The following is a 16710-nucleotide window of genomic DNA, read 5'->3' on the forward strand; positions in this document are numbered from 1 at the left end:
CAACTCTGCTGTTGTCAAGCAAAACACTGCAGGCAACGTGTAAATGGAGCTGTGTCCCAATAAAACTTTATTTATAGACACTGAAATTTGGATTTATTGCATTTTTCAGTGTCATGAAATATTATTCTTTTCTTACATTTTTAAGAACGTAAAAACCATTCTTCGTTCATGGGCCACACAAGATCAGGTGGCCAGTGAGATGTGGCCCACAGGCTGTAGTTTGCTGACTTCTAATCTAGTTGATCATAATTTTTTTCACTTAATAAATGTTTGTTAAGCATCTACCTTGACCAAAATATTTTTAAAGGATTATGATAAATACTAAAATGTAGAAGACATTCAACAAACATTTGACACGTATCTACTGAGCTGTACGATGTCCCAGGCACGGGGCTCCGTTCTGGAGATTAGATGGGGCGGCACAGACCCTGGGCTGCTCCTGTGGGGTTTTATTATAACAGAGCCTGAGAAGTCCTGCAGCACAGTCACTACAGGGGTTGTGGGAGCACACGGAGGGTGTAACCTGACTGAGGAGCTTCTGGTTTCTGTGGTACTTTGTACTCGATCTCCCCATCTCTAGTCTCTCCCCTGTACGTCACTATCTGATTATTCCTCTTAGGGGAGCTGAGGGGATGACACCTTCCTGCAAGCGGGGACAAATTTCTGTCCCAGTGAGGACAAATTGCTGCCCCCTCCATTATGGAAGTGGTCCAATTAATCTGCCTCCAGGTGGCTATCTGATCTCCCCAGGGTATGGTGTCATAGGGGCTAAGCTTGGGTTTCTGTTGTTGAAGGGTGAGCACCCAGCAGCAATGCCATCCAGATCCAACATGACGAGGAGAAAAATCTTTCTGTTGTTGAACCGGACCCAACAGCCATCTTTGCTGCTATGGCCACTACACCGTATCCATGAACACACTGAGCAAGCTCGGGCCTTGCGAGGAGAGATGCTGACTGACGCTCACAGGCCAGATCACCCTTCCCACTGTTATGGGCAGGCTCCTCTGCAGTGGGTGCTGTCTGATGAGCATTCACACAGGACACAAATATTCTCACCCTGGGCCACTCTATGAGGTCCATCCTTACAACTCTTTCCCGTTCATCCTGGTTACCAACCCTCCCATCTTTTTCCTCACAGGCCTAGGACTCTCTAGCTAAGCCATTCAGCACTATTCACAAATTACTACAGATCTGTAGCTCTTGTGTTTCCTTCCAGGCAAAGGGGACAACCACATGTACTGCTTGAGGTTCTGCCTCTGAAAGAATTACCCTTCCTCACTGTCCTTCTGGGTCACTCCTAAGTAGGGCACATGCTCCCGCGGTCCACTTTCAGTTGGTGCATACTTCTGCAGATCTTTCTGCTTCCTCAAGTCACTTTTCATCTGCAACTCCCCAGCAAAGCTATTAGGATGAGCTGAAGACGAGGTGGCGGTACTTCTGGGGTCAGTGCATTGGGAGCGTGCATGGCCTGCCCATGTGGCTCACCACGGCCGTTACCACCTGCTTGACCACGGTCTCCTATTTAACACTTCCGCTTGATTTTGGAGTGTTGCTGGGCGTGCCCAATTTTTTGGCTTTGTGGGTTAGATAATACACAACTGATAAGGGACAGCTCAGGTCACGTGGTCCCTTGGTATCTCATGGCCAAGCATTCAGTCTCTACCAGCCAGGAACTGTTTCTCAAAAAGAGATTACGTATTTGTGGGAGAGTGCATGGCTTTGCTCCAAACCCTAGAGGCTTGTATTCTGATTCTGCTACTGGAGCTGTCTGTCCAATATCCTCCTCAGTCATACACGCTTTGAGCACCACGATTCTGCTAGATCGAATGACCAGGTTGCTTGCTCTGCATCTTGGACCAGCTGGAGAATCGTCACTTGCTCTGGGATGTAATCAAAGTGGATACTCCTTCGGTGTTATTGGTAAACAAGTCCAGTAGTTTATGCAAATGTGGTATGAGTTGCCTCCAAAACCCTGAAAGGCCTTCTAAGCCTCTCTGTACTCAGTCGGCGGAGCCCTGAATTTTTGTGCGGTTTATCTCACACCCTTTCATGCACAATATCAAGAAGTCTAGGATTATGGCGGCTGCTTCTTATTTACTACGTCTTAAGAAAACGACGTCATCAAGGTACTAAACTTCCACGATGTCCTGTGGGATGGTGAGGCGATCAATGTCTTGTTGACTAAATTTTGACAGAGAGCCAGAGCTGCTGTAGCCCTGAGGGAAAACAGCACAGGTGAGCTGCTTTCCCACCAGATGAAAGCAAAATCTTCTGGTATTATCTGCTTATCGGGAGAGAGAACAAAACATTTATCAGATGGATAACAGCATACCACGTGCTGGGGTCTCTGTTGATTTGCTGGAGTAAAGAGAACATATTTAAAAAAAGCAATTGCAATTGAAGTGTTGGCCTGTGACTAAGTTTAAGGGAACCCATTGTCATTCTCCAAAACCCATATGTCTTCTGCAATGGCCATAGTGATGAATTAAATGGGGCTATGATAGAAATCACCGCCCCAGCATCTTTCAAACTTTATTTTTTTAACAGCTTGGTGAATTACTTTAAGGTAAACATCCTTGACCAACACACGACTCAAGAAATAGAACTTTGCCAGTCGCCCCAGAAGCCTCTACATGTGCCTTGTGCCAATCACAACCCTCTCCTCCTTCGAAAGTAACAGCTATCCTGACTGCTATATAGTGATCACTGCCTTGACTTTTTATGCTTTTTTCACCCAAGTGTGCATCCTTAAATATTCCGGTTTAATCAGGCCCGTTTTAAAGTGTATGTTTTCCAGTTGCTTTTAATCTAAGCTTCCCATGCCCCCTTTTATCCTTATAATTTATCTCAGCCTGTTTGAACTGTCGAGTTTCCTGAAGTCTGGATTTTTTTGGTTGCATACTCACGGAGCGTTTCAAGGTGCCCCTTTCCCTTGTGTTCCTTGAGGATTGGAAGCTGGATCCAGAGGCCTGATTGGACTCAGGGTCAGCTCCTTTGACGATACTATAGGTGACGTTGTGTTCTTTCATTAGAAGACACGATCCGTCTGATTTCCACTCTTTCTGTGATTTTAACAGCTGGTGATGTTCGAGGTCTAGACCCGTTTACTTACTGGAGGTTTCACATGGTGATATGCCATCATTTTGTTTCCATATTAGCTGGGGTAACTTTATAAAGGGGCACTTCCCCTTGTCTGTTATGGTTAGCCAGTTCCTATAGAATAGGCAAGACAAATGCTTGATTCTGTAGTTCAGTTAGTTCTCGAGGAAGTGGATTGGGTCCTCAGAAAGTGACCAATTGGTTGCCTTTTCTTTTAATATTGTTATAAACTTATGGGTTTAAACATATTTGACGAGTTCCCATTTATTACAGTTTTGGTAGAAGCTGAAATTGTCCCATCTTTGGCTCATAGGACCCTCTCCAGGTTGGCTCCTGAATCTTTTTGACGTGACACCAGTGACCTTTGATGGCTTCCTTGCTACCCGGTGTGTCAAGATGTTCCAGGCGCATCTTGTACGTATCCTGCCCCAGACCTGGAACCAGCCATTTCTCCCCAAATCCCTGGTTTCTTTTCATGAGAAACAGCATTCCAAACCACAATCTGGGCTCCAGGGATGCTCGGTCCTACTGGGTCTGTCATGGATTCTAGTTCAAACAGATATTTCCAATTTAAATTCAGGCTATAGGCTTTTTTACTTAACCTCCTCTGTAACACATCCGGATCTCCTTTCTTCCACACTGAGATTCCTGGCTCTCAAGACGTGATGGAGTCGGAATATTACATAGTTACTCATTTGCTTTGTCCCACATACACATACGATAGCCTCAGAATAGCAATCCTAATGCTACACCATCAGTTATGACTACTGAAAATATAATTTAAAAATACCTTTCTTTTACATATGCTATTTCCATCTCCCCCATTTTTAATGGTTTTACTCTATCTTGATTGTCAAATTATGCAGCTGTTGCTACAATCTCTTCGTTTTAGTCCTCATTTGTCCTCAGTTATTCAATTAAGTATATATTTAATACCCATCCCCAGTCTTTATGTCAGAGATTTCCAGTCATTGGGATTGTCTGAAGCTCATTGGCTAAGACAATGCTATCCCACAAAATCTTCTATGATGATAGAAAGTATTCTATATTTGTACTATCCGATGTGATAGCCACTAGCACATTGAGTTCTTGAGCATGTCAGATGTAGCTAGTTTGATTGAAGAACTGAATTTTTAATTTTACTTCATTTAATTCATTAAAATTAAAATTTAAACAACCACATGTGGCTAGTGGCTACCATACTGGTCAGCGCAGCTCTAGTCGATTTCTTCGGAAGGGCTCATGGGAACAGTATTGCTTGAGTTCCCGCGTGTTGATAACAGTTTGTCTGCACCTTGTATACTTGTAGGTCAGTTTTGTTGTATATAAAATTCTTGGTTCACATTTTCTTCCTTTGAGCTTCTTAGGTATGTTACTCCATTTTCTTCTAGCATAAGAAATGCTGTTGTTGAAAAATCTGATGATAACGTAATTTTTTCCTTATAAGTCATGGGTGCTTTTTGCCTAGATGCCTGAAAGTTTTTTTTTTTTCTCTTAAACCTCAGTAATCTTACTAGGATATGTCTTGGTGCGTCTGTAGATGCTTCATCGTAATCAACCCCAGATGATAATTTCATTAATCGTGAATGCCACTGCATGCCATGGACTACCTAGCTTCCCATTGTCCACTGGCAGAGAGTTCAACTCTTTGCTCTAGACCAAGGACATGACCAAGTCAGTTCTCAAATCCAGTCTTTGAGGTCTCTGAGGTTTCCTGGGACCACTTGGTACCAATTCCTGTATCAGTGTCCAGTCAGGAGACAATAATGAGAACAGAGATAATTTATCATCAAAGAGAGACAATAACTTTGCAAATGGCAGAACCAGTTTAGATATCTTTTCTCAGACACACAATATGCTCTTTCAATACATAATTTTGAATACTTTTATTTTTTTGTTTCTGGAAAGATTTTAGTATTTGGTCTGTCCATCTGCTTTGGGTTTCTTCAGAGACTGCTATTATCTATACGCTGGATTTTCTTTGCCTATCTTCAATATTTGTCACTTTTTTATTGTTTCTCATTTCTTTTTGAATTAAATTTTTTTCCTTATTTTTACCCTCATTTTTAAGGCATTACTTGTATTTATTTGCTATCTTTCTCCTATAGTAATCTTCATTAAGAAAATTTTTTTCCTTGTATTGGTAATTCTTCCTTGAGTTCTGTCACCTCACTCCTGAGTTTTCCCCATCCTGATTTATGCTATTTTTCTGTCTATCATATTATCCTCCAGATCATTTGAGACAGTGTGTTACAGTCTGGTCTGTCTCTGAGTGTCCTTCTGGCATGCTTCATTGTCTGTAGAGAGATGCCACTGCTCCTTTTCCTGTTTTTTAAATAGTAAACTTTTGTGGGATTTGATCTTGACACTTTGTGTTTGCTGCTCATTTTAATGTGAATTTGGTTTTCTTGAACTTTTAAAAGGAGCTTATTTCAGACAGATTTCCTAACTTTTCAGAGCTGCCTCTTGTGTCATTTTCATATAATGTTAAGGGACACGGCGGCTTGTTTTCTGATTTCTGGCTCTAGGCCCTCCCACACTTTGATCGAGAACTTCTTTTCCATTTGCTCTGTGGCTCCTGTCCTGCTCAAGTTTATTTCTATCCCCACAGTTTCTCCTGTGGGGTTCTGCCATGGGAGGGAGCCTGGCCGGGTCTGTCTTAAGAGTTCAGCGGGGTTGGACGGCTCCAGCCCGTTAGGCCTTACCCCTCGCCCCAACACTCACGCACTTGTGGAGTTTCCGCTGTTTTCTCCGATGGCCTGCTGCACTGTTGTTCAGGGTGTGTTGCCTTCTGGAGGGATTTTCAGTTCAGCAGTTGCGTTGCTGTCTTCCCTGATTTCTCCAGCACAGACACAGATGACGTGCAGCTCTCGTTCCTGCTGGGGTTCTTCCCCGCTCACTGGTATTACGGGGTTTGTGGGGATAACTTACCATCTAGTTCTGTTGGAAATATTGGTCATATTTGTTCTTAAGTCAGTTTTTATGTGTATTTTCGTGTGGGGATTTGATGAGACCCAAAATTATGCTGCCACTATCGTCCCCTCTCAAGTCTTTGATGGTGATATTAATATGCAATTCCCTCAGGGACGTGCGTGATATTGTTTTTGATTCACTGTTTGCTTCACTTCACTTGTCTCTTCCTTTCATGATAAAGTAACCCACCGCTTGCCAAGTGTCATTACAACTTTGTCTTCTGGAAAGGGAAAATAACCACAGAATGGGTTCATGGACTTTCTTGGCCTATTTGCAAGATGGGTTCCGGCCAAACAGCATGTGTCACTCAATCCTCCTAAGTTCTTACTCGTAGTAGTGGATCTCAGATATCTTTTGTGTCCCTAAGGATTAATACTAGCTAAGAACCAGTGTCCAGGGATATCCCAAAAGTCTGGGTAAAGTTTTCTCAGTGCACATTACTTTGGCAAATGGCCTTAGTTTCCTTAAGGAGACAAAGAGGAAGCTTACAGTTCACACTTGGGACAGTGCCACGGGGCCCTCCTCCTGGGTACCTGGCTTCTTTGTTCAGTGGGCTCACATGCAAAGTTTCTGGGAATCTGACTTTCCGCTGAGGCAACTCAAATCAGCCCCTCATTCTCCAGATTTTTTTCTTCTTTACTTTTCGGCTGCCCATCTGCTTCACTCCTAGGAATCCCGTGATAAATAATCTCATTCTTACAGGTCACACCATTCTGATTATCACTGTATTCCTGCTGCTCATGTGGTAACCAGGGATTGCGACTGTGTGGCCTCTGCCGCTCCAGATTCCTGTCATCACTGAACTCAGAAAGCCCATTTCACTAGCAGCATCTCCTACACAGGGCAGAAGCGACAGTGTTTTAGAGGATAATGGTGCTTCGGCCTCAGATGTATGTCTTTGTGTCTTAGTGAAGGGAGCATTCTTGAGGCCTCTTGGCAAACACAGATGGTGAATGAACAGGCTATACATAATAATCCCATTTCAACATTATTATCTCCCGAGTCTCTGTTTTTTCCCCTCTGTATTATATCAAGGAATCTCTTCATTTCAATCTCGCTTGGAGTAGGTGTAGTTTTCAGTTATCAATTGGCAAGCAGAAGGCTTCTCTTGAATTAGATCACTGAATTAAAAAGCTCTAGTAAATGCCATGCAGTCAGTGACCCTGTGGACAGCAGAGCAGAACCCTACCCATCTTTCTGAGCCATCCTCTCACCCTCTGGTGCTGTATTAGAACAATGTTCTGCTGCTATTCATAGAGTTTTTGTGGCCAATTTTTCCAGAAGCGAGTGACTAGGTCCTCCTTCCTAGTCTCTCTTAGTCTGGAAGCTCCGCTGAAACCTGTCTACCATGGGTGACCCTGCTGGTATTTGAAATACCAGTGGCAGAGCTTTCAGCATCGCAGCAACACGCAGCTGCCTCAGTGTGACAACTGACAGTGTGGTTCCACGATGGGGACAGGGACCTGGGCTGTGGCAGTGAGAGTGCCAAATCTTAACCACTAGACCACCAGGGCAGCTGGTCAATGCACACATGTTGATACTTACTTCTCATTGGTCTAGCCCTTCCCCCACCTGAATCCATTATCACACATACTCCCTGGGCTCCTACAGATAGCAATAAGCAGGGAGTTACAAATCTTTAAATAGTAAACTCTCTTTGCTTGTCTCCCTGAGACATAATGGAATTTGACTTTTTTAATTCGGTCTACAGACAATGAAAACTGCTATGGTGGAACATGAGGCTCAGGGCATCCTCTTGAAGGTGGATACCTCAGGGAAGGCCCTTGCAAGGCGTCCACCCAAGGCAGAGCCAGCTTTATCAGATGGGAGAGGACTACTGCTTCTGGCAAGTGAGCCTAGTGGATCTTGCAGACTCCACGGACTCGTACTCATCTGAGTTTACCCAAACGTTCTCATCTCAGTTCTCAGGGTTGCATTCTTTTCTAATCAAGGTCTATCTTGACCATGAAAGACCTGGGGAGGCTGTGAATTCAATTTAATTTCTAACTCAAAAATCACATGGTCAGCCTTGGCATCTAGCTTTTGGACATGTCATCCCATTGGTTTTAAGAGATTAGAGATTGATGGCAGTTATAGAAACTCCCCAATCCTTTAATTTTGCCTAGAGTTTAGAATTTAAAGAAATGTAAAGACCTGAGTTTATAGCTTGAAGAAAAACTTTTCAGGGCTTCAGAAGCATTCAGCCTGCCCCACCGTCCTTGTCTGCCCCATTCCTACAATACTCACCCACCAGGAGGCTTGCCTCCGGTAGGCATTTAATTTAAGTCCTTGAAAAATGTGATAATTTAAGTAACTGTATTTGCAACTGAGCCACAGACTGTCAGCTCTCATTTTTCAGTGGGAACTGAGTCACCTCTGCTTTCAAATCCAACCGAATCAGGTAACCACCCCCAAGTCCTTATTGTTGAGAGTCTGTTGTCTAAGATCACTTGCAGTTTCACAAACTCTATGGGTCAGGGCTCAGTAAAGGAGAGAGAAAACACCCTAGGTATTTTAAACCTGAAGGATTTTATATAGGAAATGGGTGCTGTAAAAATGGTTGGAAATGCTAGAGTAGCACAAATCAGGAGACAACCACTGACACTGTGAAGTTCAGAGCTCATCATCATAGATGCTGTTCAGAGATCAGGGGTGGGGATCAGGAAGCCACCCCCTCTGTCACCATTGAAACTTTCTGGACACCCATAAGGTATTGACTAGCACTGAGTCTGGCCATCATTGTCCCTCACCTGCTTTTTGACATTCATGTGTTCATGAGCTTACTTGTTAGCAGAAGCAGCAACAGGACGATACCTCTGTCCATATTTGTCTTCCAACACTTTTATGACTGTATTGATTGGCAGAACCTGGTTTGCATACAGACCATAGCTGCAAGAGAGTCTGGGAGATGTTGTTTTTAACTTTCTAGGCTCTCCAAGGAGGTGAGGATGGATCTCTGCCATACGTCGAAAAACTAAATACTTTTTTGTTTTTTGCTTATGTTAGTCAGTTTCTGTTGCTTCATGCAAGATGGGAGATAAACTGTAGTGAGGTGAAGATTTAATGGAAATGAGGCTATATAAATAGCAAAAATAGTATACTCTTTCAAATAAGTTGTATATGAAGAGGAGAGGGATGAGATGGTAAGCGGTGGGAGAATTCAGAGGAAGGGGATAGTTTCTATTTAGGCATTGTTATGGACTGAGGGGGAGGGAAGAGAAGAAGAGGTTGGTTGAGGATTTAGGACACCAGGGGCAATTGATCATACAAGGTCTGGAGGAGGTGGGAAGGGAGGAGTCAAGATTATAGGGATCAGTGTTGCCCCAAACAGAAGCAAGAGCAGCTCTACTCTACAGAGAGTCCTGCCAGGACCTTGAACACTCAAACATCTAACACACGTGAGAACCCTGGCGATGTGAGAGATCAGGGCGCAGGATCACAGGTGTGCACATGCCCGCATCAGCTGTTCAGGAGCGGTTTGTGTAAAACCGGTGGCTAGATGTGGGTGTCGTTTCAGCTTATTCAAATGAAGGACTTATTTTGGAGAATCTCATTTTCAAATACTTCAAACTGCTTGTTGTCAGATGTTTACTTAGGACAGATAAACTGCTACCTGCATGGTGTGACATACGCGCGCTGTTCCACAACCCTCTGGGAGCAGTGTTCTCTCTTGACCAAAGCTGGATTAATGACCAGTCAGGACTCCACACTGCTCTGCTCACGCCTGGTTCTTCCAGAGTCCCCTGTTCTGCCAGTCTGCAGATCTCCTGACTTAACTCTAGCATGGCTGATGTGGCTCTTTGTAAGCCTGACAAGAAAGTTAGCTTTGGTTGGGAAAAATAACACAATAATGAGGTTACATCCACTGTAGAAATGTCTAACCTTAGGAGTGAATGTGATACAAACATATTCATAGGTTACACAAAATTTTGAACTAGGTGATGATGTGGATCAAGGCTGCCCAAGGGAGAGAAGCCCAAAGCATCTTGGCCTACATATTGATCATCCTCTGGGACATATAGGATGTCCTGACCTGATCCAATCTGATTCTTATCTAAAGTTATAGGACCACCTGATAACCAGACCCCAGCTGTGCTGATACAATTTTAAGGACTTTTTAACATGATCTTGCCTTTGTCTTGTAAAGAAATAACTCATAGACCCATGCCTTATAAATTTAGACCTGCCCTCAACCCATTGCAGCCCCTCACTGCCCGTGGGTCCTCTCCCCATGCCTGCAGCTCTTCCTGCCCACGGGTCCTGTCCCCATGCTGCAGCTCTTCACTGCCCAGGGGTCCTGTCCCCATACTATTTTCTGAATAAAAGAGCACTACTAACCAGAACTTGAGAGTCCAAGAAATCTTTCCTTCGACTCCTCAGCTCGCCGAGCCCACATCAGGTGACACAAAAAGACCCAAAATGGATAATGAGGGCAGAATGCAACCTGCCCTCATGTCTGTCTTTGCTGGGTTGTAGGTTTAGAGCTCCCAGGCACGGGCATTTGTGTGTCAGGGAACGTGGAGAGCAGGGGAGGTCAGCTCTCACGCTGTGGATGGCACTGAACCTTCCCAGGGGGTGGCAGAAGGGTGGAGGTGGGGCAGATGCCTGAGCCAGTGCTGATTCTGAGGGAACCTTCTGAGGGAGAGTAAGAGGATTTCCAGGGTCCCTCTTCCTTTTCTTTGGGCAGCCTTTGTGTCAAGTCATTTGGGTGGGCCCGAAACTGTCCCATAGCATCTCACCCTCACTCCCCTACACATGCACCATCCTAAATAAACCTACCATCCAATTAAGAGTGATTTGTGCAAACGTGCCTTCAAGACGTCCCTCTTCAACCAGCACTTGCCCAGGCTCTTCTTGCGCAGATGGTCTGGGGCTGCGATGGTCTTTGGTTGCACACACATGTTCTGATGCTTGTTCTGAAAACAAAGTTGACAAACACTTTCCCACAATATGTTAAAACTCTTGCCTGCAATTCCTCTTTCTGCCTCGTGCAACCCCACAGGCTGAATGCCTTTCACTGCCTCTATTTGCCAACAGCCCCTATTCTCTTACCCAGCCAAACCTAGGACCCTTTCTCCTCATCTTTCGAGATGAATCTGACCTGTGTCCCTTTCTTCTGGGGCTCTGCAAGGTGACTGGCTCGCGAATTTAATTAACTAATGCACAGTAAAGTCCGGTTGGCCTCAGGCATCCTCTCTGAGGATAACATTTGCATGTTAAATGAAGCTCCTTAGACTGTCAAGCTCAGCAAGCAGCTTATAGATCATCAGGACAAATGCGCTGATTTCACAGAGGCCTCGCAGGACTCGCTGGAGGCCGCGGGCCAGGAAGGGGCAGGGCCAGGACTAGACCCGGTTTGGAGTCATGTGCACCTTGCACAAGCTCTCACAACATCACTAGTTAATAAAATAATTTTCAGAGAGAAAGAATAAATACACAATTCATAATTGTGTATTTATTTAATATTCAACATACATTTGCCTACAAAGTGATCACTCCTTACCCAGAATTCCTATTCTCATGTGTTTATCTCGGTGGTGTGCTTAGCACGGAAAGCTGCAACTGTTTCTACTGCGTGTCTCCCCAGCTGGACTCTGAGCCCCCAAGGACAGGGACTTACCTTCTCTTGTCGTTGTATCCCAGCACCCAGGGTACGGCAGGACAGAAAGGGTGTTCCACATTCGCTGCTGAAAGAGTGAACGGACACGTGAATGACGGCCGGGCACAGGACGGACCCCGGGGCAGCACACCCACACGGTTCTGACAAAGTCACTCCACGGCCCGGGCATCTTTCCTGACACTCCTGAAATCACATCAGATGCTCACCTTCCTCCTCAGTTTCCTCTTAAGGCTGGTTGCTGGTTTAAATAACTTTTTCTTTTGTGTCCTTTGACTGTCACACTCTGATACCGTGGCCTCTCTGGTTTCTTCTACTCCATGAGATTTCTTTTCCTCATGAGGCAATCCCCTTCCTATTGCAAGACTGAGCAATGACATGCTTAAAGAATACCACGTTAATCCAGTCTGTTTTTTTTTTTTTCTCAGCTAGGGATAAAAAAAGAACCTTTGAAGAGCCTTTAAATCAACAGAAATTTCAAATTTTCTGAACATAAAGAGGCAGAGTGCAGAGCGAATTTGACTCTTGGAAGAAGCCCTCAGCCTCCCAGCATTCAGGTGCACATGCCGCCTCTTCACAATGCTTGTGTCACACGCGCCCACAGCGCCGACGTCAGGGGTGCCAGGTGATTCATATCACCCTGTTGAGAAAGCATTTCTTTTCTACGTGGTTGATTTCCAGTGGGGAGACTAATTAAATATTAAAAGCTGTGGGAGATGTTTTCCATAATTATAGTAGCTGTATGTACAAATGATGTGTCTACATGCAGAGTGGAATAATATGGTGTTAATCCATTTTCATTCCCATATAAATATATAGGATTTTTCAGCCTGACCTTCTCTGCTCAAGCCTGTCTATGGCTGCTCATTACCCAACACTGCTGCCCTCGTAGATCCTTCGCTCCTGTCTCCACCATGATCTGAGAGACTGCTCTCCCACATTTTTGTGCCTCTCTGGTTTCTGGCTCTTATTCTCGATCATCTCCAGTTATTTCTGCCAATTCCTACTACTTATGTTATTTATAGAATAAACTCATTTTGTGTCATCAATATGACCCCTGCCCGGTTAGTTGAGTGCTTAGCTCTTGGGGTTTGGGGGGAACCACGTCTTGCAGATGTTTATAATCCCAGTGGTATCTGGGCATTGTTGCCCCTCAACATCTTGCCAAGATTAACCTGAACCACATTCCATACCCCACAGAAGGTCTAATGCCCTCCCCAGTGCTTGTGCAAATTATCAGGGACCTTCATTTCTTCTTTTTTTTTTTTTTTAAATTGAGGTATAATTAACATATAACATTATATTAGTTTCAGATGTACAGTGTAATGATTCAATATTGTATATATATTGCAAAATGACCCTTAATTTCTTGTAGTCATCTCTGAATCCAGTCTCATATTTCTACTTAATTCTTATTCTCCATTCTGCCTTTTTGTGGCTGGTCATTTCTCTTCTTCACTTTGGCATAGGCTTTGAAAGAATTCAAACACACTTTCTTCTCCACACACATGCATATACACACACACGATACATACACGTATACATGTACGCGAGAGTGTGTCTGGTAAGACATGTGGGAGATACAACATTGTAGACAGAGTCAAAGGACACCTAGACGGACCTCTGCTTGAAACTTCTTCCAGCCCCACCTGCCTGCTCACAGTTTCCTTCTCCACCCCTTCTCGCTCCTCTGCCCCCTTTCCTCTCAGGAACAAAAGGACTGTCTCAAATTCTTCCAATATCTATGTCCCAATCTCACCTTTTCCACCCTATTCCAAACCCCCTATTGCCTGGCTTTTCTTTGTAAATGCAAGAACTCTGTCAAAGCTTCCAAATCACTGTGTGTAGCAGCACCTACCACCACATCCTTTGATAATCCTCCCCATTCTCTGCTGGGGGTGGTCATGCCTGGTTTTGGCTCTTTCATTACACTTAATTTTCAAACAGAAACTACAAAATACTTCCAGATTTTTCTAACCACTCAAGAGCACATAAGCAGGACAGTTCTAATTTTTGCTTTTATTTTTATTTACATGTTTATCTTTTGCTGTAAAAATACATCACACTTTCAGTGATTTTGGATTTTTGACCTTAAGAAATAATTGAAAGGAAAAATTTCAGAAGCATCCTCGCTAACCTTGCTAAATATTTATATGAGTTAAGTGGATTCAAGCAGGATTATTTCCGATGCAAAGAACCTTGAATTGTTTTTAGTATATAAAATGCTATGACTTTCACGTGTATGTTGAAAGAGGATTAGATTTGCTGTGCTTAAAAATGAAGAACTAACTTTGAATAGGACATTTACTTTATACGGAGAAAACATTTCAAAATCAAATCAAATTTGTTCATTAAAAAAAAGAAACTAACCTTTTATTCTCCAAAAACCAAGCAAGGGGACGAATCTACTAATAGGTTGGAAGCCCTACATCCTTCCACTTGAGGCAGAGTTCTCAGTAGCTCCACACTCTTGGACTCACCCAGACAAGACCTGAAGGGAGGAAAACCGCTTCTCAGACTCCTTCACCCGCCACCACAGGCTCAAGCGCAGTCAGTCAAGGCTCCTTCTGCCCAGCCCAGTGTGGGACGAGAGCTCCTAAATCTTTGGTGAATTGGACCAGGAGTGATGGCTTTGCTGATGAGAGCTTTCCTAACTTTAGGCTCATTTAACACTTAAACTAGCAAAATAAGAACACGACCTGGAGTCTTTCCAAGTGTTTACAGATGAATAGACATTTCAGGCGCTTGCTGACTAGGAAAATATTGTTTAAAGAGGAACCCCACGTAGACACAGGTGGTGTGGCCTCTACATCAAGATGCAAGACGTGAGTGCTCCGTTGATGAACAGCAGACACTGAGCAGTTCTGAGGGCAGAAGAGACCCCTTTACACAGGGCACCTCGTAACCCTTTGCTGAGCTATTTGTTCATCCACATAACACGTTTTTGTTGAATCCGACATGCCAGTTACTGTGATTCAGGGGGGACACAAATTCCAAATAAGTTTTAGTCAGGATTCTTGGTTGCAAGTATCAGAATGTAACCCAAATACTTTAACCCCAAATGGGAGTTTACTGGCTTGCGTAACTGGGAAATGCAGAATGTGCTTGCTTTTTATATGCTAGATCCAGGGGCTAACTTCTGTTATTTGGCTCTATTTCCATATTCATGACCATGTATCCCTCTCTAGGGTTAGTTTGACTCAATTCCATGGACATGCTCCCTACATGAGATGGGAAAAATGACTGTTGGTGGTTTGGGTCGTCTCCCATTCAATCCTAAAGAATATGAGGGACCTTCTCTTTCCAGGATCCGGGTATTAACACCATGGCAAGACTGTGGCAAATCCCATGCCCGGGCTCTGATTGGTCATTGCTGTCAAGAGGATATGGCACCAGGACTTGCCTGGGTCCCATGCCCAAGCCTGTAGCAGCAGGCAGACAGGGCACCGTGTGAACCACAGGGATGAAGGGGTGGTACTTCCCTGACGGAAAGGATGGTTCCGGGCAGACAGATACAGCTAATGCCCGCGGTGAAAGACTTAGTGCCTTCCTCCAGAACTCTGAGTGTGGCGAAGGGGAGGCTGCCATGGCGAGACGGGTGCTAACATGGAACAGAGAAGCACCTTGTGAGCACAGAGTGGGGACCTGCAGCTCAGACTGATTTCCCTTGGCGAGTCTTGATGGGACAAAGGGTATCAGGTGAACAGGGGAGTGCAGAAGAGATTTCTGCGCGGTAGAAACAGCACAACAAAAGCAAGGAGAGGACGGAAGAAAGGGCCACTTGAGGAACTAAATAGTTTGAAATGGCTGGAATGCAGCATGTTCCTGGGGAGTTTTGGGAGAAAGTGTTAAAGAAGTGTCAGGGGCCAGATTCTGAGGATGTACATGACTCAAAGGGTCTAAAGTATTTAAAGTTGGAGAGTGATTTGTTCAAGCTTTTGTTTTATGGCAGGACGTGGGGCAGAGATCAGACGGGGTGTGGGCTGGACGGAGAGACCTATCGCAGGAATCCGGGTGAGAAACGGTGAAGACCACTGTCTTGTAGTTAGATATTTAGGATGTTTCTTGTTTTTGTAAATTAGAACTATCTTATGATAAACATCCTTGTGGGCAAATTTTATCAGCATTTTTTAATTATTTCTTTAGATAAATTTTTAACAGTAAAATTTTGGATCAAAATATATCGATATTTAAAACAATCCCTGATTCACATAGCCAAATTATTTTCTAGAATAAGTTCATCAACTTATATTCTCATCAAATTATATGAGAATAATTATCATCAAATTGCATGAGAATGATTAATTTTCAGGATACTTAAGCGTATGTCAGCTTAAAAACTGTACTGGTGGTTTTTTGGGTAACTTTATTGAATGTCTAGATAAGTTGGAGAGTAATTTATATTTTAATGATATTTAAACTTCCAACAGACTATCTCTCTCCACTTATTCCTGTGCTATTTTTCACTCCTTTAAATTTTCAAAGTTTTCGTCTACGGTAAGTTACACAAATTTCTTGTTAAGTTCATTCCTAGGTGTTATAATTCCCACTAATGTTGAGAATGTGTATTTTCCCATTGTACTTTCTAATTAGCTACCTCTGCTACATAATAAAGCTACTGATTTCAAAATGTTTATTTTTTTTTTAACTCTCCTTCTCATATTGTGAAGGAACCTTAAAAAAGGAAGAAATGATTTGACTGTTTTTCAACAAGCCTTGCAATTTACTCTCCTCTAAATTTTGCTCATGTGGTCTGGCTGCCCTGGAAGCCCTCCCAATGCTTTCTCGCCCAGAAAAATCTCAACAGTGAGGAAGGGACTGTGGTGCTGCCACGACTCCTCTGCGTAGAGAATGCAGGTTCTGGGACCACAAGAGGCATCAGCCAGCTCTGCTCAAGACCCTCGCCAATGCTCAAGCTCTGCGACATCTCTGCAGCTGCCAATGCCAGCCAACAAAGAGGAGAAGAAGTGCCTGGTCATACCTCCTACCTGCTGGCTCCCTTGGAGGTCCAAGCATCTCCC

The 16710-nt window shown here is 43.8% G+C and overlaps 1 long non-coding RNA gene across 4 annotated transcripts in view; it reads right to left on the minus strand.

Moving 5' to 3' along the window:
* Window positions 1–16710, minus strand: part of LOC106783220 (uncharacterized) — a 54800-nt gene that overhangs the window by 7499 nt on the left and 30591 nt on the right. Inside the window, exons 2-4 of one of the 4 annotated variants that reach the window (XR_011438918.1) lie at window positions 11693–11759; window positions 10852–10988; window positions 1270–2281 (exon numbers count right to left, since the gene is read on the minus strand). This is a non-coding gene — a long non-coding RNA (uncharacterized lncRNA). Of the gene's footprint in view, window positions 1–40; window positions 2282–10851; window positions 10989–11692; window positions 11760–16710 lie in introns of those variants that run through there. The other 3 variants (XR_002808340.2, XR_011438917.1, XR_001380881.3) reach the window with 3 other exon arrangements.

This window comes from Equus caballus, chromosome 5 (assembly GCF_041296265.1).
Source record: "Equus caballus isolate H_3958 breed thoroughbred chromosome 5, TB-T2T, whole genome shotgun sequence".
Lineage (NCBI taxonomy): Eukaryota > Metazoa > Chordata > Mammalia > Perissodactyla > Equidae > Equus > Equus caballus.